We start from the raw sequence: 22,061 nt of genomic DNA, 5'->3' as shown, positions 1-22,061 counted from the left end.
CCTGTCCCTGCTGGCCACGCTAGTGCTGATACAAGCCAGGATACCATTGGCCTTCTTGGCCACCTGGGCACACTGCTGGCTCCTGTTCAGCCGGCTATCAATCAACACCCCCAGGTCCCTCTCTGACTGGCAGCTCTCCAGCCACTCCTCCACAAGCCTGTAGCACTGATGGGGGTTGTTGTGGCCAAAGTGCAGCAGCCGGCATCTGTCCTTATTGAACCTCATACAGTTGGCCTCAGCCCATCGCTCCAGCCTGTCCAGGTCTCTCTGCAGAGCCTCCCTACCCTCGAGCAGATCAACACTCCCACCCAGCTTGGTGTCGTCTGCAAACTTACTGAGGGTACACTCGATCCCCTCATCTAGATCATCAATAAAGATATTAAAGAGGAGTGGCCCCAAAACCGAGCCCTGGGGGACACCACTCGTGACCAGCTGCCAACTGGATTTAACTCCGTTCACCACAACTCTTTGGGCCCGGCCATCCAGCCAGTTTTTTACCCAGCAAAGTGTGTGCCCATCCAAGCCACGAGCAGCCAGTTTTTCCAGGAGAATGTTGTGGGAAACGGTGTCAAAGGCCTTACTAAAGTCAAGGTAGACAACAGCCACAGCCTTTCCCTCATCCAATAAGCAGGTCACGCTGTTGTAGAAGGAGATCAGGTTTGTCAAGCAAGACCTGCCTTTCATAAACCCATGGTGACTAGGCCTGATCATCAGGCGTTGTCCCGCGTGTGTTGTGTGATGGTACTCAGGATGAGCTGCTCCATCAGCTTCCCGGGCACTGAAGTCAAGGTGACAGGCCTGTAATTTCCCGGATCATCTTTCCGACCCTTCTTATACATGGGTGTTACATTGGCCAATTTCCAATCTGTCGGGACCTCCCCAGTCAGCCAGGACTGCTGGTAAAAGATGGAAAGCGGCTTGGTGAGCACCCCAGACAGCTCCTTCAGCACCCTCGGGTGTATCCTATCCCGTCCCATAGACTTGCGTATGTCTATGGGATGCGGCAGGTCACTGACTATCTCCTCCTGGATTGTGGGGGACGTCGTTCTCCCAGTCTCTGTCTTCTGGCTGAGGAGTCTGTTCTTCTGTGAAATCCCACAGATCCTCAAGCTTTCCTGCTCCAACTCCTACCTTGGGGAAATTTGGCTTCTTGTGGTTAGTATCACTCTTGCTTTTGTGTGTTTTATTTTCATTGTACTGTCCTACCTGCAGATCTTCAGGGCTGTGCTGAGGATCCCCTCTGAGCTGGGACAGCACAAAGCCTTTTCCATGTGCCTCCCTCACCTGGCTGTGGTATCGCTGTTTCTCAGCACTGGCATGATTGCCTACCTGAAGTCTCCCTCCATCTCCTCCCAATCCCTGGATCTGTTGATGGCAGTTCTGTAGTCAGTGGTACCCCCAGCATTGAACCCCCTCATCTACAGCATGAGGAACCAGGAGATCAAAGACACACTGAAGAAGCTGATTCAATCACTTGTCTTTCAGCAGCAATAAGCTGCCCATGTCTCTTCAAAAGTTTTTCCTGTTCATCTTGGGAACATTGGGCATTTGATTTGTGATAATCATGGTTGTCCAAGCAGGTCTGCATCCATTCCACCTCTCCAGAAACAGGAGCCCAGTCTGTCTGACCCAGAGGCCTTGGTACACATCTCTGGCATGATGGCACAGCTGGTCTCCTCTGTCAGATCTCTAGCCTAGACACAAGGAAAAAAACTTCATCACCATCAGCTCAAATAAGAGTTGAGCAGGTCACCCAGACAGGCTCTGCAGACTCTGTCCAGGGAGGTTTTCAAAATCCAGCTGGTTCAAGCTCAAGCTGAAACATCTGAGTGCTTTTAATAAAATGTCAGTGTTTTCCCACCATGCCAGAATGTGAGAATTTCCAGGAAGTGCATTAAACATAGGAGAAGAAATACTGCTCTCCCTCTCTACTTGCATTACCACCACTCTATTACACTGTGTGTTTAATCTCCCTCACCTTTCAGGTGTTCCCACCTCTCCTGATTCAGTGACCATGGCTAAGGACAGCTTTTCAGCAGACTATCTGCACATACACCCTTCCCTTGGATCTCCAGATTTCCCCCTCCTCTTGCTCTTTGATCATTCAGATACCTCCCACCTATCTGATTGCTGCTTTGAGTTTCAGGGAGTTAGAAACTTGCCCCATCTCTGAGAATCCTAATTAACTTCATGCTGGGACCCGTACTGTTTAATATCTTCATCAATGACTAGACAGTGGGATCAAGTGCACCCTCAGCATGTTTGCAGATGACGCTAAGCAGAGGGGAGCCGTTGACACTCCCAAGAGACGGGATGCCATTCAGAGGGACCTAGACAAGCTCAAGAAGTGGTCCCACGTGAATCTTGTGAAATTCAAGAAGGCCACGTACAAGGTCCTGCACCTGGGTCAAGGCAACCCCTGGTATCAGTACAGGCTGGAGGATAAACGGATGGAGAGTGACCCTGAAGAGAAGAACTTGGGGGTACTGGTGGATGAAAATTTGAACATGAGCTGACAATGTGCACTCACAGTCCAGAAAGCCAACAGTATCTCAGGCTGCATCAAAAGAAGTGTGGCCAGCATGTCGAGGGAGGGGATGGTGCCCCTTTGCTCTGCTGACGCCCCCCCGGAGTACTGTGACCAGCTCTGGGGTCCTCAGCACAGGAGAGACATCGACCTGTTGGAGAGGGTCCAGAGGAGGCCACAAAAATGTTCAGAGGGATTGTTCAACCTGCAGAAGAAAAGGCTTCAGGGAGACCTTATTGCTGCCTTTCAGTACTCGGAGGGGGCTTAAAAGAAAGATGGAGGGAGACTGTTTCACAGATAGATATAAGGAAGAACATTTCTATAATGAGGGTGGTGAAACACTGGAACAGGCTGCCCAGAGGTTGAAGATGCCCCATCCCTGGAAACATTCAAGGTCAGTTTGGAGGGGGCTTTGAGCAACCTGATCTAGTTGCAGATGTCCCTGCTCATTGCAGGGGGTTGGACTTGATAACCTTGTAAGGAACTGTGTTAAACTTTGTTTGTCTCAACATTGCTGTTGCACCACCACCATTTCCTGGCCTCGGCACCCTGTTGCCATGGAGGAGTACGTTCTAAAGTAGACGAAGGGTCCCAGACAAAACCACGACATCCGCCCGAAGCTAAATCAGGGTGCTGGAGACACGCAGGCCGGCATGACCAGCGCCTGGGCATCTGCACATGGAGGACCACGGGACCAGGAGCCCCATGATCAGGATGAGACGTGCAGGCTGGCACGAAATGGGCAGATGCTTTTGGAAAAGGTCGAGGGGACTGGGACAATAAAAGGACTGTGTACTCCTCCCTCGGGGGCACCTTCTTTGAAACCTGTTGCTTGGAGCCAGGACCTCAGCGGAGCTTGGAGCACCATCACCTGCACCGAGCCCGAGCCAATGGAACATCGCTGGATCCCTAGTGGTGGTGGTAATTAGCTGCATATCTACTGTTTTTCTTGCTTAGGGATTTTGACTTTCCTCTTCTTTTCCTCTGTCGTATCGCTATAACTAATTGTTACAGCAAATAAAGTGAACAAGGTTGTATGGCATCTGACCTTGTTTGTGTCTTAATTTCACTCCTGGGATCGTTTAAGAACCCTTCCCGATATTTCTTTCATAGCTACCTCCACATTCATTTTTCTGCCTGGTTCCATCACCTCTGATTTCCTTCTTCCTCAGCCCCCAGAGATGGTCACCTTCTCTGGTTTTTCCCTCCATAATCTCTTCACTGGTGGCCCTCAGCAGGGCATGATAATACCCTCAGAGACATGAAGGTTTGCTGCTGACTTCTAGTTCTCCAGAGGTTTGTTTAATATTCTTTCAGGATCTGTAGTTCAAGAACTTGGCACCAGAGGGATCATTAACATGCAAAACACCCTGACAAGTCAAGTCTCTGGGCATAGCTTTCCTTAATTCCTCACATCTTATGTGGCTAATTTGAGAGGTTTCAGGAGTATAGTCAATGTGAAAAGTTTCAATACTCAATATCAGTAGGAAGGAATGTATCCTTTTTCCATTTTCCTTACTTTTTCTGATTACAGATTATGTGATCTCAGTAATCTCCAGTTAGTGTCCCCAGTCTCCATGACCTTTCAAAGATGATGGAGAGTGGCCTCACTGTGACATCGTCTTGCTCTCTCCGCACCCTGGGATGCAGGCCCTCTGGTCCTGTGGACTGGTAAGGGTTGGGTTTGATCAAGTAGCCCCTGATTTGGTTTTCATTCACCACTGACCACTGACCTCCAGTGTCCTGCCTTGAGGCACAAAAGCCTGGGAGACCTTGCTGGTGAAGACTGAGGAGAAGAGGACATAGAGTATCTCAGATCTTTCTCCACCTACCCTCACTACATGTAGCAGTGCTCACACATTCTCTTTGCTACTTCTTTAACTAATTCTTAAGGAGTAAACACTTGTTATGATGCTCTTGAACTCAGTTTCAACCGAGTTTTGATACAGACCACTGCCAAGCTTGGAAGATGCTCTCCTTGAAGGCCAGTTGTCCTGAGCTCTGCTTCCCTTCAGTGCTGCTGACTGTGAGACCATCACTAAAATTCCCCAGAATAGGCCAGAGGCTTCTCCTCTGATGTCTGGCATCTACAGTCTTCTAATCTGCTTCCTCACTCCTCTCGGGAACTGGGACCCCGCTATTTCAAGGTCATGACAGCTAGTCTTCACATCCCTGGCCAGCTCTGCCTTTCACTCACGCCTTCCCTCTCAGGAATGGGAAGGGAAAAATGCAACAGAAGGCTCGGGAATCAATTAAGGACAGGGAGGGATGACTCACCCATTATGGCCATGGGCAAAAGACAGACTCATTAGGGCAAGAAAAGAAACATCAATTTAATTCAAACACTAACAACAACAACATTAACAGACAGAGTGGGACAGTGAGGAGTATTACCACATCTTAAAAACACCTTCCCCCCAGCCTGTCTTCTTCCTCGGCACAGCCTTCCTCCTGATTTCTCTTCCTCCTCCCCTGCAGCAGAGCAGGGGGCAGCTCATCACGCGGTGTCTCTGTCAAAGGTTAAGAAATGGAGTATGAATAAGGGTACGGGGTTATGGGTTTGGGCTTTGCCTTTCAGGTAAGGTTAAGGTTAGGGATTTCAGTAGGGGATTCTTTTCAATGTGAGGGGTAGCACTTAAAGGTAGTGTTAGGGCTTAAGGTTACTGGTTGGAGATAGGGTAAAGGTCTATCCTGAATGTTTTCACAGTCAGTGTTGCAGTAGCGTCAACATTACCTGAACAGATCTTACCTCTTCAAAGGTAAGGCACATTCCTCAAGTGCCTGGAGATGGCTGACGAACAATTACCCCATCACATTCCCAGGGTGAAGCTGACCTGTCTGTAATTCTCCCAATTCTCCTCCCTGCCTTCCTTGGACATGGGTTTGATGTGTGGCTTTCACAAGTCCCAAGGAACTCCTCTGATTGCTCTGCCCCTTCTAATATGTTTGTAAGAGGTCTCACAATGACACCGGCCAGCTCTGTCTGCACATTCCCACACCAGAAGCCTTCTCCATATCCTGCACTTCCAGGGGAGTGTCCAGGACACAGCACAGATCTTTCCAGGTCCTCTGGGCTGGTTCAAAAGAGGGCTAGTAGTGATTTCTTCCTGCAGGCCCACAACTCCAATGGGCTCTCTGAACAGCTCACAGCCTTCCTGAGTGTTTTTCTCGGTGCTTCTCTTCCCCTGGAAACTTTCTGATCACGATGAGTTGATTGAGTGGGGGCATGAGAATGGTGCAGAAAAAGGGCTCTGACAGACACTATCAGGAGGGCTGTTCTGGGCATCACAAAGAAAGGATGAGGGTGCTGTAGAAAAGAGTGAAGTGAGAGGAGCAGGTGGAGAAGGCCTTATGCCTGGCCTGGCCATGCTGGGCAGGAGAGCTGCCCCAGGGTGGCAGCTCTGATGCAAGCATAGGATGCCCATGTGAACAGGAAGGGAGGACTGGATCTAAAAAGCATGTTATGAAAGCAAAGAGCTTGAGTGTCGCAGTGTTGCTGCAGGAGAGCTCCAGCAATGGGGTGAGATCACAGGTGACGTCCAGCACCTCTGGGCCACTGAACCATATCTGGGACAAGAATGAAATTGCTGTAGGTGACAGAAATCACCCTAGCCAAGGGGCAGCTGCTGGAGACAGACCTTCCAGGTCATGAGTCTTTCAGATAACATGTGGTGTCATATAGCCAAGTACTGACCACAGAATGTGATCACCAGCAGTAAACCCTCTGTCCATGCAAAAGGTGCAGGAAACAGTACTAACACTGGTGTGAGCCGAGATGGTGCCATTCCCAGCCAGAAATCTGGCCAGCAGCTGGGGCATGGTGGTAGAGTTGTGGCAGGTTCCAGGGAGGACACATCCCCCAGGAAGGCAGCCATGCGGTTTTACAGAGCTGGATTTGCACCAACAGCCCAATAATGAGGATGTTCCCAACTACAATCTCAAGGCAGGTCATGAGAGAGAGGAGGAAGTGACTTGTCAAAGGGTTGGATACCTTTCACATTTACAGTAGGGGAAAGTCCGTCAATGATGCCTGATTTTATGGGTCCTCTTTCTCCATGCAAGGTGTTAAATTGTTCTTGTCAATCTTACCTGGTAGAGCACCTGTGAGGAAGAACATTGTTTCCTTGTTAGCTGCTTAAAGAAATTGTGAAGGAAGTTCAGAGAGGTGAAATAAGGAGATGGAGATATGTGTGCCTCTGAGTGTATTCATCCTCCCTCAATGTGCTCTGCGTCTTCTGAAAGGTGAGAGCTGCCGCCTTCTACAGAGCAACGATGCTCATGCTTGCAGAACCCCTCTGACTGCACATGTGTGATGCTCCACAGCTGTGCTTCTTTCATACTGTGCATTGGAAGGCACAGGCCAGAAAGGCAGGGGAGACTATCAGAGCAGAGAGAGGAAATGGCAATGAGCCTTTCCAAGGCAGGTGAGATAAATCTCACTGGGATGGTGGGAATTGTTCCTGGAGTCACACAGAGAAATGTCAGGGCTCTGAGGTGTCAGCATATGAGCTGGCCTCATGTCGCCTTTCTGTACACAGGGGTGTTCAGAGACATGAGTCCTTCCACATGCAGAGGCAGCACATTGCAGCAGTCCTAGTGTCTCTTTGGCAATTGGTTGCCACTCCCAGGAGGCTGGGAGGCACCTCAACCCTGGGGTGTATTGCCCTGCTCTGCACTTGTCTGTTATGCCCCAAGACATAGAGAACTGACAGAGGATCCTTCAGTTCAAGGAAACACATTCCAGTGCTGCATTCAGGTGTTTCCCAGGGGATGTTACTCTCAACGTGAAATGACCTCTAGACACTGTCTGTCCCACATGCCATCATGGCACCTTCAGGAATAGCTGATGGCATTTGTTCTCGCGTGGGTTCATTGCGTGTCCATTGTAAAGTCCCCAGTGACTCCTCAAGTACCCAGTGATAGAAAAAGGAAAACTCAGGCCCATTTTTAAAAAGGGCAGAAAGGAGGACCCTGGGAACTACCAACCAGTCAGCCTTACCTCCGTGCCCAGTAAGATCATGGAACAAGATCCGTCCTGATTAGAGACAGCCAACATGGTTTCACCAAGGTCAAATCGTGCCTGACTAATCTGGTGGCCTTCCACAATGGAGTGAGTGCATCAGTAGACAAGGGATGAGCTATAGAGGACATCTACTGGGCTTCTGCATTTGATGGGTTTGATGGAGGGCCTGTTAGATGAATAAGGAATTGGCTGGATGGCTGTGTCCGGTGGGTTACAGTCAATGGTTCAATGCCCCAGAAGAGGTGTCCCTCAAGGGTCTGTACTGGGACCAATACCATTTAATATCTTCATCAACGACATAGGCAGTGGGATTGAGTGCACCCTCAGCAAGTGTGGAGATGACGACCAAGCTGAGTGGTGCAGTCGACACTCTTGAGAGAAAGGATGTCATCCAGAGGGACCTTGACAGACTTGACTTTCAGGCCCATGAGAACCTCTTGAAGTTCAACAAGGCAGAGTGCAAGGTCCTGCACTGACAGGGTGGTGAATGAATTGAGAGTAGCTCTGAGGAGAACTTGGGGATACCGGTGGATGAAAAATTGGACAAGAGCCAGCAATTTATGCCTGCAGCCCAGAAAGCCAACCATATCCAGGGCTGCCTAAAAAGAAGTTTGGCCAGCAGGTCAAGGGTGGTGATTTTGCTCCTCTACTTCACTTTGTGTCAAAGTGTGTGGGTGTCACGTCCCTCTCAGACAAGGAAGACAAATTACTCAGATTTGTAAATCCCCAACAGAGTGGACAACAGCGAGACAAGTCTCAAAGTCCAAACATTTGTTAACTACCCACAATGTACTAATTGAACACATGATAATTGGCTAAGTATATAATGAGTTGTGGCAAGCAATACAGTATGTCTTGCATTGCTTAATGATAGTAAAGGAAAAGGGGAAAAAGGAAAGGAGGGAGATGGAGGGAATAGAGGAATAGAGATCACTGGTCTGGGTTCCTGTGTCAGTCCTGCCAGCGAGGGTTCCAGGAGGCATCCGTCTTCTTTGCTTCAGTGCACTCTCCAGGCCTACACTCCCCACCCCCTTCCTTTTCCCCCCCTCGATTTATACACACTTTCCTTGGGTCTGTCCCCTAGGTCGACCCACATACCTATATATCCCATGGATGGGGAGGGGTAAGGTGTTTCATGGGATGATGTAATTAGCATTATTTCATAAGTCTTCGTTAGCATATTCAGGGATATTAACTTTAATATGCATTTCGTGGATAATGAAGCAAAGGTCATTCACTGAACAGATGGCCCTTTGAACTTGACAAGGTGCCTCAGAGCAGAACCGTCCTGTCTCCACAGGGCTCCCTCCTCCAGCTGCATCTTGTGTTATTGGGGCAGCCTTATCAGCTGCAACCTCCACACTATCCACCCTGTGACTATAGCTTCATCTTGCGAGTGTTTGAGACATTCCTTAGCTTGGAGGGCCTCCACTCCCCCTGCTAACTTTTATCTCTTTCTCAGGCTTTTTTTCTCAGTGGGTATGCTCTACACTGGCAGGGACTTCTTGAAAGAGCAGATGTCTTGCCACTCTCAGGACAGTGCTGATTATTTTGGGGTAGGTTTCTTTCCTGTTACTCTTCACAAAGAGAAGATACACACACCTGTGGAAGAAGGAGGAGTCCTTCTTTGGGAAAAGCACAACAGGGTGAATGGTAGCACAGCAACGGGGACGGGATGTGCCCAAGGAATGGAGCAGCTCTGTGGGCAGGAGGAGATGCCAGGAGCTTACCAGCAGCCTCACGTGTTCACAGATTGCAGAGCACCCTGGGTCTGGAACTGCTGCTTTAGCACTGCTCAAGCAGACCTGTCTCTTGGGGCAGAGTGCCATTTTTTCCGTGCCCCCCCTGCAGCCTGAGGCACAGCCATCCTAGGTTAAACCTTGATGTCAGCCTTCCTTTTTTCCATATCAGGAGCATCTGAGTTGCCAGGGAAGAGATCAAGGGGCTGGTGTCTTCCCTCAAGCCCTGAAGGACTGAGGGAACAAAGAAATAGAAGTGAGAGACACGCTTGTATCTGTGGAGAGCCTGGCCTCCCCCTCCAGGCAGAGCCCATTGTGGACAGCTCTTCCCATGGCCAGGAGGGACCAAGGGGATGGGTGGCTCAGCTGGAGGTTGCTGGTCAGGAATACCCAGGAGCCCCGATGACTTGCGGAAACACGACTCCACAACCTATAAGGTTATAAAGTCGGTATGTTTATTCAGCGTTGAGACGCACAGGGGATCACTCCACCACAAATGTGCGCACCTGTCGTGGCACCTTGTCTTGGCTTTGTGCTACAAAGCATCACATATTCACAATACACCTATACATATGCATGACCTACCCCCGCTTCGTATTATAATGAGCCTGAAAGTCTTTTTCATATGTTCTGCCCCGGTGTCCTCCTAGTCATGTCTGCGCAGTGTGTCCAGGTGGTCGTGGGCTGGAGTCACAGAGATGAAGTAGCGCCTCTTCCTCACTGTTGAACTTTTTACCTCTGTTCCTCGCACAGTCTCTATAGGCTCCTGGACTCGGGCCAGACCATAGGGTTGGTTTTGACCAGTTTTTAGGGCTATGTTCCTATTCCATCAGGAAGCCTTCCCTCACAGCTTCCATTAATCAAGGTTTCCATATTGTTCTGCTCTCTGGCCCATCGACTATGATCTATTATCCTATTCAATCTTAGTTATCTTTTAACTAATGGGTCTCTAGCCCCCAGCCTGATCTCTGAGTCTTTCATCTTTATCTCTAAACTAAGTTATATCTTCATTTCTTAAGTGCCTAATTTCTATATCCTATTTTAATCTCCTAGTTCCCCATCTCACTGAAATATCCCCCTCCCCATCGAGGTACTGAGAGCAGACCCCCCTCACCCTGGATAGGGCGGAGCTCAGTGCCAGAGTCCTTCATCCTCTGCACCAGCCCCCACTGACACCCCACTGCCCTTGCAGAGGCCCTGGATCTCCTCACACTGCTCCACCACGTGCTGCCCAGTGAGTCCGAGGGACACGCAGCCTGTCAGGGACCTCACTGTCCAACCCACCTGGCAGCACAGCTCCTCCAGGAAAGGCTGAGCCTGGGGGCCTCCTGTGGTGCAACACTGGGGGGTGTAGGACTGATGAGCCTCCTTCCAGCCCCACCTGTGCAGGAAGGAGTGGGACCAGGTGACTGGGTGCCCCACAGGTTCCTGGGCCCTACACTGAGTCATTAGGGCTCCTGACTTACTGCATCAGGACCCTGGAAAAGGGAAGGGCCCTAGGGCTCGTGGCTCACCGATGAACCTCAGAGCCTCATGCCTCAAGGGCTCCTGCAGGCTCTACAGGTATGGCCGGCTCTGGCACAGATAGTCCTTGGCTGTGTGCCTGTTCTTGCCCAGCTGAAGAGAGGAGAACAGTGCAGGGTTGGTGCAGAATTCCCCCCAGCCAGGCCATCCCACTGCCCAGGTCCGCCCTCCCGTTCCTTTCGCCTCACCAGGACATTCCCAGCTCCCCTCTGGGAGCCGTGTGACATTGAGGTTCAGAGGGAGCAGAGGGCTGCCAGAGGATGTGGTGCTGCCATCCTTGTGGCAGGGTCCCCTTCAAGTCCCCAGCAGGGAGCAAGGGGTGAGGAACCTGGAGCAGAGCTGGTCAGCGCTAGAGGAAAGGCAGCGGGTGTAGAGCACCCAGCAGGGAGCAAGGGGTGAGGAACCTGGAGCAGAGCTGGTCAGCACTAGAGGAAAGGCAGCGGGTGTAGAGCACCCAGCAGGGGCTCTGGGCTGCAGCAGCAGGGGGGCATATCCCTCCATCCCGTATGCTGGGAACAGGACAGATCTCACTCAGGCTGGATCCTGGGGGCGTTGAGGCTGTGCTCACCAGGTGCTCGCCAATCCTCCATACCTGCTCAGTCTCGGCTAGGTTTGTAAGCTGCCCCCACTTCAGGAACCATCCAGTGCTGAAAAGGGCTTCCCAAGAGGCCTGCCAAGCAGCAGAGATGCCACCATCACCCAGGGCAGAAGAGCCTCCATCCCCCCTCACCTTGGAAGAGCTCAGAGGCTGTCCCAGCCCATGTGGAGAAGATGCAGCAGCTGGGGACTGACACTGCAACCAGGTTCAACACCTTGGAAGGAGAAGAGGGCAGCCACGACCCTGGGCACCTCATGCTTCTGTAGCAGTGGCACAAATGTTTCTAAGCCATTGCCAAGGCTGGGAGGAGGCTGAAGTGCTGCAGTCACCGAGGTTCCAGGGCAGGACTCAGCCAGAAGCAATGGACATGAGGACTCCCTGTCCCACTGGTTGCTGCTCCAGAGCTCAGTACCCAGGAGACAGGGCCAGACCCCTCTCCTGACTGCATTCCACACCCTCCCTCCCAATCTTTTCTCCCCAGACTGGGGGTGCTCTGGGGTGCCATGCAAGCCCATCAGGACTTGAATGTTTGGTCCTTGGTGGCCCTGGACTGCTGCTGAGCACTGTGGGACCAGTCAGGGAAGGTCTGGGCAATGTCTTGGCCCCTGCCAGCTGCAGGGCTGCCGCATCCTTCCCATGGCTGGGCTGGTGCAGGGCTGTGTGGAGGGTGTAGGGCAGGGAAAGACCCACATCCCTGTCCTTCTGGGCAGCTGGAGACATGGTAGGGGGAGAAAGGTAGCAGTGGGTGCACTGCAGACATGGAGGGGGGCTCCGCCTGGTCCTCAGGGACTCAACAAGATGGGCCTCAATGTGAGACATGTTCAAAGGGTCCGGCTGTCAGCAGCCCTGACCCCTGGTGTTCAGGCACACCCAAGAGGTGCCAGCATCGCTCTCCTTAATGGACTGGTCAGCATGTTGGGAATCCCCACCTGTCCCAATCCAATGTCAGGGGAGGTTTCGATATGATCCCAAGAGCAAGATTAAGACACAAATGAGGTCAAATGCTGTATACCCAAAACAGGATCTTATTATTAAAAAGTGAAGAGGGGTAGCGATAGGACAGAATGGAAGGAAAAGACAGAAATAAAGCAAGGATATGGGATAGGGCTGCAAGAATAGTCACCACCATGGATCCAGCGGCATCCCCTTGGTCCTCAATCTTCAGTTCTTTGGTGATGGGTGCACACGGATCTGGCTTCGATGGTGGATGCACACCAAGCAAAGTTTTCTGTTGCCTTTTTAAGTTCATCCTATCTGCTGATTAGGATATCTGCCCACCTTTAGTTTTTTTTTCTCTGGTCCCACAGACTTTGTTGTATCTGGCTTCTGGGCAGAAACATTTGCCTCTTATCAGTTCATTAGCAATGCAGGCATGGGGTCTGGCCTACACAATAGAGCCACAAATGGCTACATGATGGGGCCAGCTCAGTACATGTCTGCCCCTTTGAGGCTCATCTAAGGAGTTTGACAATGAAACCGCAAAGAAGTGGGGGGCGTTCATCCTTTAATACACTCCCGCTTCCCTGGGCAACATCCCCAGACCAATTCACAGGTCACAGCAGCTTGTCTTGGAGGTTTGCACAGAAACAAGCAAGCTTTGAGACAGTCATATGACATTTCAGTCTCTCACACCACCTCAGCCACGTGCTTGTCTTGGTCATGTAGGTGCAACAGTGGGAGCAGGCTCTCACACACTTCCTGCTTCATCTTTTTTTCATTGCCCACCACAAACTCCATCACATCTTGAAAAAGATGGATTGAGAGCTCCCGCACAGTGCTTGACTCCTGGCAGGAGGAAGAGAGGAGGAAATCAACCCCAGCTACCCCAACCTCACAGGTGAGCAAGGGGCCAGCCTGGCTGACATGGACATGGACACCCCTGAGTCTCTGCCTCAAGCAGCTGCAGGCAGACCTGCAGCCCCTCCAAAATGGCCCCAGGCAGCTCTGCTCCACAGTGAGCAAGCTGTGGCCTGCAGAAGGTCTGCCCAGGGCCTGTGCTGGGCATGCAGTTCCCAGGAGGGGGCTGGGGTCCCTGGGTCTGTGGGCCAGAGAGGGAGACCCTGCGGTGTCTATGGAGGGCTGGGGGGACACTGCCAGGGCAGGGCGTGCATCTGCAAGGCTCAGCATGAGGATGGGGCACACCAGCATGAGGCCTGATCCTTCCACTGCCCCTCATGGCAAGGAGGTCAAGCCAGGGAGAGTCTGTGTGTAGGGATTTGGAGCACTTGGGTCTTTCCTGCAGCAGCAAGACAGGCTTACCTGGGCTCTCTCACCTCTCCTGTCTGTGGGGACAGGCTTCCCTAGAGCCCCAAGGCAGAATGAGGGGACAGAAAGGGACAGCCATGGGCCACAGCCTCTCCTCTCCTGGGCCCGCTCCTGGTTCTCTGCTCCTCTCAGCCCCGCGTACAACGAATACTGCAGGGGAAAGTGGCACCAAGCAGCTGAGGGCAGTGATGGAGCTGCTTCAGCACAGGGCCGTGATCTGGGGACTCTGGGACAGAACGTCCCCCAGCAGAGCACAGGGGCTGCGATGGGAGGCACGAGTGCTCAGGACAGTGGGCACAGGCAGGAGACAGGGCTACAGGCACACTCTGCGGCCTTGCTGATGGGGCACCAGGCTCTTCCAGCAGCCTCACATCATCAAAGAGTGGCTGAAGCTTGTCAGCCAGTGTCGGAGCAAGGAGACTGGGTGTATTGCCCTCCAGGCAGTGGAGCATGTTGCTGATTACAGGCAGGGCTGCCACACTGGTGTTGCTGTCAGCACACCACAGCTGCTCCATGCTGTACAGCAGCAGGAAGAGCAGTTTCTTTGCCTGCATAAAAACCACAGCTTTGCCCTTTTGCAAAGCAGCAACCGATTGTGTGGGTGAAAGCCCTCTCCTTGAACACCAGCCTCCCCTCTGGCTTCTTGACAGGCAGCACAGGGGTTACGAGGGCAAGGTCCTGGCAGGCAGGGCTCACCAGCACAGCCATGAGGATGTGGGAGAGTGGGGCACTGAGTGGGAGGACGGACAGCACAGCCTCCTTGCCAGCCCGTCGGCTGCCCCCTTCTCCACAGACCCCATGGGCAGGATGGTGGGTGACCAGAGCTGTCTGGGAAACTGCCCGAGATGCAAGCAGTCCCTGCCACGACAGCTTTGCTTCACACCAGGGCTCAGTGCCCCAGGGCCAGGCTCTGCAGACTCCATGGCTCGTGCACAGGGGCACAGCATAGCCCAAAGACCCCCATGCCAGCCCTGTGCATGAGATGGTCCCTTCTCAAGGGAGGGCTGCTGCCTCGGCACCCAGAGGCAGTGTGTAGGGCTGGCCTGGCTCTGCACTTGGGCTCATCGCTCTGCTGCCAGGATCCCTCCCTGGCCCAGCCAGGGTGCACTGGCAGCAGGAGCCCTTTCCTGTAGGAGCCTTTTCTCCTTGTGTGGCACAGTCAAGGACCTGGCCTGAAGGACATGGAGGCAAAGGCACAGGGAGGCAGCCGGTCCAATCCTCGATCTCTAACAGGTCACATTGTTATATTGACCTCTTTGCTTCTGAATCCGTGGAGCAACAGACACTTCTGGAGTACAGTTGCTTCTGCCTATTCTTGACAGCAGCTTTGGAAGAGTTCACCCTTCAGGCAATGCATTGAGGAGATGCCATTTTGTAACAGACATCCTGTGAGAGAGTCAGCTCTGACCCAAAGTTAGATGTACATTTATATGGACTCCAGGTGAGACTGCTGCAGAGGGTCTCAAAATAGACAAGACAAATACTCAAAATAAAATTTATTTGGAGGGAAATACTGTTATCAATCCCGCAATCATTAATAAACTACAGATTCGGTTGTCTGTGAGAGAGAAACTCTTACTGCACAGGCAATTCAGGGAATTCCTAGGATTTAATGGTAACCCAAAATGCAAAATTGCTCACCTGAAAAGTGAGGGCTCTCAGCCTCAAGGAGTTTCGTTGGGTGGTGTTCTGACCCAAGGGAAGAGTCCTTGACTGCAGCTGTGCTGCTCCAAAAAGGACTGGTTCAAAATGGCTCCCCGATGGGACTCCATTTATAGCCAAGCTGAATCCAGTCTGTGGCCAGTATCAGCTATTGTTGCCTGAGGACCACAGTTACCGTAAAGATCCAAGAAGAAGGGGTTGACAAAACGAATCAGCAGCAACTGTGTGCTAATGGTCGGGAAGCCCCACCTTTGTCGGGGTGGGTGCAGCTGCAACAGGACAGAGCAGGTTCATGCCTCAGTAGAAGTGATTTGAATATAAACACTCGTGTACGAATATAATATCCACCAATTATCACAAAATGGTAATGATAGGCGTAAACCATGATCCAGATTGTGACCATGATCATGATAACAAAAATGATGATTCCAATGCTATCGATGATAAATGATAAAACAACAAAGCAAGGGCCTGAAATAAATCACCCCAGCAGTCATTTGTGGAGAGTTATGGGAGGTTTATCACTATTGAGAAGCATCCATGAAATCACTTTCTTAATGGCATCCTTGAGCTCCTTGATCCTCATGCCGTAGATGAGGGGGTTCACTTCTGGAGGCACCACTGAGTACAAAAATGCCACCAGCAGGTCCAGGGGTGGGGAGGAGATGGAGGGGGGGACTTGAGAAAAACAAAAAAGCTGGTACAGATATAACGGGAAAGCATAGCGAGGTGAGGGAGGCACATGGAAAAGGCTTTGTGCCGTCCCTGCTCAGAGGGGATCCTCAACACAATAGTGCAGATTTTTGCACAAGACCCAGGAGGGTCCCTTAGTGGAGTTTTTGAGGGGGTCGCGCAGTCTTGAAGCTGACGGAGGCTGGGAAAGTTCTTAGGTCAGGCACAAACCCTGGAGTTCTGATGCCACGTTGGCCCGTTACCTGAGCACCATTCCAAAGGAGCAGTTTTCCCTCACCCCGTGCCCTCCTTGTGCTTATTTGGGTCCCTGCCTCGGAACACGCCAGGAGCACGGGCACCACCGGCACTGGAGGTGAGACAGGAGCAATGCCCCGCCCACCGCTGCCAGCAGAAGTCCTGCCCTATCCCAGCTGCCTCAGGGGCCATTTGCCCAGCAAGTCCCTCCCCTCCACTAGTCACGGGCTTTTTTGAAACTGGCTACAAGGGCCGCTGCTCTCTCCACCCTTCTGATTTACCTGAAGTACATCTGACACAGAAGGCCCTTCCCTTACACACCCAGGGCCTGCCATTTTGTTCTGGCTGCCAACTGGGAGGGCTGACATTTTATGAATGGGTGCCGCCATTTTATGGGAGTGAGCCACCCTGCTCTTAAAGATCATACTGCTCTGTGATTGGCTGATGGCCATTGCTTGACAGCATCAACCACCCCTGTTCTCAGGGAATCCTATGACTGGCGGCAAGAGGAACCTCCCCTCCCAGCGCACCCAGAGGCACGTCAGCAAAGGAAGCCGCTGTCATTACATACAGGGAGCCCCCGCTTTGGACACTCTCATTCCCCACATGTTTTCATGCTGCATTGTGACTGGGTGGCAGCCGTTTTTTGACACCGTCATACCCATGTGTTCCTATGTAGCCCTGTGATTGGCTGCCTGCCTGCTTTGGACAAGGGAGTGCTCAGGTATAAAAATATGTATATTTATAGATGATATAGCTATTTTTAGAAATCTATATGGACTGAGTATAAAAATAAATGTAAATATATTTTTATTTATTTGTGGTTAGATACAGCATTTAAAATATATATACCTCTATACATGTATGTATGTGTATACATTTATAAACATATTAAACATTTATAAAGCCAGAGAAATTAAATCTATATAACAATTACAACATAGATATAGAATGGATAAAACCTGCTTTAATAAGAGCTAATGGAACGAACAATTAGAGTTGAAATGTGAATAGGCAGAAATGTAAACGGCTGAATCGAGGATCCCTACTTTACCAGGGTACAGAAGTACAGACACGTCTGGGCTGGGGGGAATTTCAAGAAGGTGGGGACGACACAGACAAGCTGGAACATGCCCCAGGGCTATGGCCTCCTCCCAGGACACCATTAAGGGGCCCTCAGTGCCATTCCTGTAACATCCAAAGAAGAGCCCGATCCTGCCAGCTGGACTGGAAGGCCCCCAGCAGCCCAGCCCTGCCAGATGGCCAGGAAGAGTAGACTGGGGCAGACTCTGAGCTCTTCTTGATGCTGCAAGGCACAGGCAACACTGTCTGCGAGCACGGAAAACCAGGACAAAATGCCAACTTCAGAAGAATATGTGCATGGGGACAATAGGGAAAAGACTCAAAGGGGATCCCAAAAAAGGCCATGTGAACCAGAGGAACTAGCCAGTTAGCCCATGAACCACAAACTGGATTTTGAAATGCCAAACAGAGGGGTAGGGTGCTGGTGGGGAACTCCGTTTCCCCATGGCTGTGGGGGGTCTCACAGCTACCTGTAAGACCACTGTGGAGTGCAGGCTGGTGTTATACAGATTTCCTTGTCCTTAAGTTGATAAACTGAATGTTTCCAAAAGCTCTGACTGACTGAGTGAGGGGAGAGGTCAGGCATGTGCTGGGACTTGTCCAGGTCTGCCTGAGCCACACCAGCCAAACCCAGTCTGCTGTGTGTGTGTCATGTCAGGGGATGGGGAAGGGGATGGTGGTGGTGACTGTAAATGTATTGAATACTGTAGGAGCTGAGCAGGATGCACATGGTATGGAATAAGGGGTGGGGATTGTACTGGGTCTGGCTGGGATGGAGGTACTTTTCTTCTCGGCAGCCCCTATGGTGCTGTGCTTTGCGTTGGTGGCCAAAACAGCTTTGATAACACCCCAACATTGTAGCTGTTGCTGAGCAGCGCTTGCACAGCTTCAAGGCCTTCTCTGTTTATCCCTCTGCCCTGACAAGGAGGAGGCTGGGGGTGGCAAGAGTCTGGGAGGGGACAAAGCCAGGACAGCTGACCCCAACTGACCAAATTGATACTCCACACCATACGATGTCATGATCAGCAATAAAATTGGGGGAGTGGAGGGTGTTCCTCTAAGTATCCTTTGCTCAGAGTCTGGCCGGGCATTGATCTCCTGCTCTGAGTGACTGCTGCTCTACTTATTCAACTGTCTTTATCTTGATCCATGAGATTTTTTCTCTCACTTTTCTCCTTCCAGCTTCCTCTCCCATCCCGCTGCTGGGGAGTGAGCAAATGACTGGGTGGAGGATGCCACATGGGGTTACCCCACCGCAGGAGCACACAGCAACTAGGTTGGTATGTGCTTGTGAGGCCACTGGTGCCTGAGTAGATCACAGGCTGGGAGCTGGAACATGGCTTGTGTAAGTGTTTGTGAGATTGCTGGTGCCTGAGTAGCTGATAGGCCAAGCACATGACTTGTGTCAGAGCTTGTGAGGTCACTTGTGCCTTCTTATCTCGTAGGCGAGCAGATAACAAGTGGAGGGACGCATGGTGGTCAGGTCACTGGTGTCTGAGTAGCTGATAAGCAAGAGGGACAAATGCATTGGGTATGTGCTTGTGATGTCACTCTTGGCTGAATAGCTGATTGGCCAGGACTGGGTGCATGGCCTCTACAGGTGCACGTGAGGTCACCAGAGGCCGAGTACCTCAACAGTGAGAACATGGTGAATGGTTGTATCTGTACTTGTGAGGTCACTGGTACCTGAGTAGCTGATAGGGCAGGAGCAGGCATCTGGCATTTTACTGGTTTTAACTGGGGTAGAATTAACTTTCTATTCAGTGAAATAATGAGCAAGCGACTGTGCAGGCCTGAGCTGCTGGTTGGGGTTAAACCACGACAAGTACTTGTAGGTTGTTTTGAGGTCACTGTTGCCTGAGTAGCTGATAGGGCAGAAGCTGGCCCATGGCTTCTGTCTGTGCTTATGAGGTCACTCACGCCTGAGTAGCTCATAGGCCTGGAGTAGGCCCACGGCGTGTGTAGGTGCTTACAATGTCCCTGTTGCCTGAGTAGCTCATAGGCAGGAGCAGGCCCATAGTTTGTGTCAGTGGGTTTGAGGTCATTGGTGTCTGAACAGGCGATAGGCCAGGAGCAGGCCAATATCAGAGGTAGATGCTATGACATCACCTGTGGTTGAGTAGCAGATAGACCAGGAGCATGCCCATGGCTGTGTGTGAGCTTGTGATGTCACTGGTGCCTGAGCAGCTGATAGGCCAGGATCTGGCACATAGCTTGCATAGGTGCTTCTGATGTCACCTAAACGATATTTAGACCGTGCCCAAATATGGATTTTTAGAAGAACCATCACCAGCAGAAATCCATACACTGCACACACATGTGACAGTGTGACTCATGCACACACAGCAGTGGTAGTAGGAGGGTGTGAGATCACTGTCAGTGTAACTCATGAGCACACAGCGGTGGCCATAGGACGGTGTGAGGTCACATCACCAATGGCACTCCGTGACTGTGGGGCTCAGAGCGGAGTGGCTGTGTGCATCAGAGGGGCATCGCAGGGGCCGGGAGCTGTCCAGCCCAGTGTCTGCAAGGCTGAAGGAGCAGCCCCTGCAGCCCTGGCTGGAGCTGTTGGGGAGGGGGTGGCTCGGGGGCACCGCAGGGATGTGCCTGGGCTCAGTGCCAGGAGGAGACCACAGACTTCCTACCCAGGCGCTACGGGGGAGCAAGGGGAGTGTTGTGAGACCAAGTGGGCTGTGGTTTGTACACCTGCAGGCTGCAGCTCCTGTGCCACCCACGGGGAATAACGGCCCCTCGGTGACATGCTGAGAGTCAGAGATACGTCTGAGCTGTGTGTCTGCTGCCAGGACAGGGACATGTCCCAGCTCCGGCTCATTGGAAGGGACCTTCCCTGGGGCTCTCCAGGGAGGGACGGGTGAGCCAGCACTCCTGGGATGGGGCTCTGGCCTGGACTAAGGCCCTTTCCCAGCTGCTGTTCCCAGCACAGTGGGGTCTGAAGCAGAGGCAGGAGCTGTTTCTTTCCTTTCCTGACACGGCTCCTAGTGCATTCCCAGCCCTGTGGTTCCCATGGCATGGGGATGGCTGGACACTCGCGCCTTGGGCTCTTGGTTGTGCCTGATACAAGAGGTGCTCAGTGCTCCTCGTCCACACAGCAGGGTTCAAGGGATGAAAAATCCATTTCCCCCACTACAACTGACCCTGTCCTGTGATTCTGCACTACCACAGTGACATGACACCTGCAGCGGAGCCATCCCTCATATATGGTCATGAATGGGACTGAAGAAGTTCATTGGAGGGCTGGGCTGTGTCAGAGGGGAGATAGATCCTCATAATGTCTAAAAAGGGGCTGCTGCTTTGATTGGCTCCTCCTGTAGCTGTGCTGGCATCTGCAGAGATATATTGCCCTCTTGTGGTCATTGTCCCCATGAGTCCCCAGGAGCTGTGGCAGGGAGTGTGGCGCAGCAGGGATCTTTGGGCAGGGCAGGAGGCTCAGGATGGGCACAGAGGGACTCCTGTCCCCTCAGATGCTGTGGCTGCTCCTCTGGTCACAGCTGTGCAGGGGTAAGTGCCATCTCCCTTGTCCCACAACCCAGGGCCAGAGGGTACCAGCATGGTCATTGGGATCTGTCGGGGAATGGGGACTCTTTGCAGGTGCTACTGAGACGAGGGGCAGAAGGTGCTCAAGTCCCTGGCCCCTGTGCCCACCTGGGTGGGAGAGGGTATCATCTCCTTCTCCAGGATTCCAGTGTTTAGGGCAGCCTGTGCCTGGCTGGATTCATAGACACCCTGTCCTGGGGTACACTTTTGGGACCCCATGTTCCCTAACACTGTGCCTCTGGAGCCAGTGGTGGCCTAGTGACTGATGGCAGCACCCAGAGATCCCCCCCCCCAGGGCACTGTCAATGTCTTGGGTGCTCTGAAGGGTTTTGTTTGCTGCTCCCTGCCCCCTTGTTCCAGGGGAGCCCTGACCCCACAGGGGCAGTTTGTACCCCACAGAGAGAAGGAGACCAGAGCATCTACCATAGAGGGACATCCTGCCTGGGGGGCCTGGCCCAGTGCAGGGACTGGGTTGACACTAGGGGGAGGAGGGGATGTGGGTGGGGGGACCTTCTGGATCATCTCAGTGGGGACATGGAAAGCCCTGGGCATGGTGTAAGAGTCGGTCAGAAGATCAGCATTGTCTCAACATTGTCATCAGGGACATGGACAGTGAGGGACCCGACAACGGTCTGTTTGGAGCGCAGTTGCCGACCCCTGGAGTGGAATGTGGTGCAAAGGCTCCTGAATGCAGAACTGTGTGGCACAGCCAGTGCTGTGCTGTTCTCCTGAGTACTGACCCGTGTGGTGCAGGCAGTGCAGTGCTGTTCTTCAGTGCCTGAGCCGTGCAGTACAAAGAGTGCTGTGCTATTGTTCGGTACCTGGGCCTAACCGGAGCTGTTAGTGATAATTGCATAGCTATTGTCAGAAAAGGTGGATCGCGACTGTTGCCATAACATTGATGAAGAAATCATGAAGCTTAGATGAACTTTGCTTCATTATAATACCAAAACACACCTCCTGGTTGAAGGCTACCCGCCTCCAAGACTGACCACACCTCGGACACTCCCCCCTGGGCATGTGCGATGGCCTCGCTCGAGAAGGGTGGAGATATGATAATTGAATTCTGAGAAAGGCGGAGATCCCTGAGGCAGAGGTGGAGCAAGGTGTGTTACTAAGCATAAAAGATGACTTCTGGACAACAAAAATTAGAAGCTT

General features: G+C 52.0%; 1 long non-coding RNA gene across 1 annotated transcript in view; it reads right to left on the bottom strand.

Moving 5' to 3' along the window:
* LOC141937303 (uncharacterized) overlaps positions 1-21,812 on the bottom strand; it is a 163,688-nt gene extending 141,876 nt beyond the window's left edge. Inside the window, exon 1 of the long non-coding RNA XR_012626884.1 lies at positions 21,801-21,812. This is a non-coding gene — a long non-coding RNA (uncharacterized LOC141937303). The remainder of the gene's footprint in view (positions 1-21,800) is intronic.
* Between the last annotated feature and the right edge of the window lie 249 nt (positions 21,813-22,061).

The sequence above is a fragment of the Strix uralensis genome, chromosome 39 (genome assembly GCF_047716275.1).
Source record: "Strix uralensis isolate ZFMK-TIS-50842 chromosome 39, bStrUra1, whole genome shotgun sequence".
In the NCBI taxonomy this organism is placed as follows: Eukaryota; Metazoa; Chordata; class Aves; order Strigiformes; family Strigidae; genus Strix; species Strix uralensis.
Note: the sequence above shows the minus strand (reverse complement) of the source record. Positions and strands in the feature narration are given on the sequence as shown.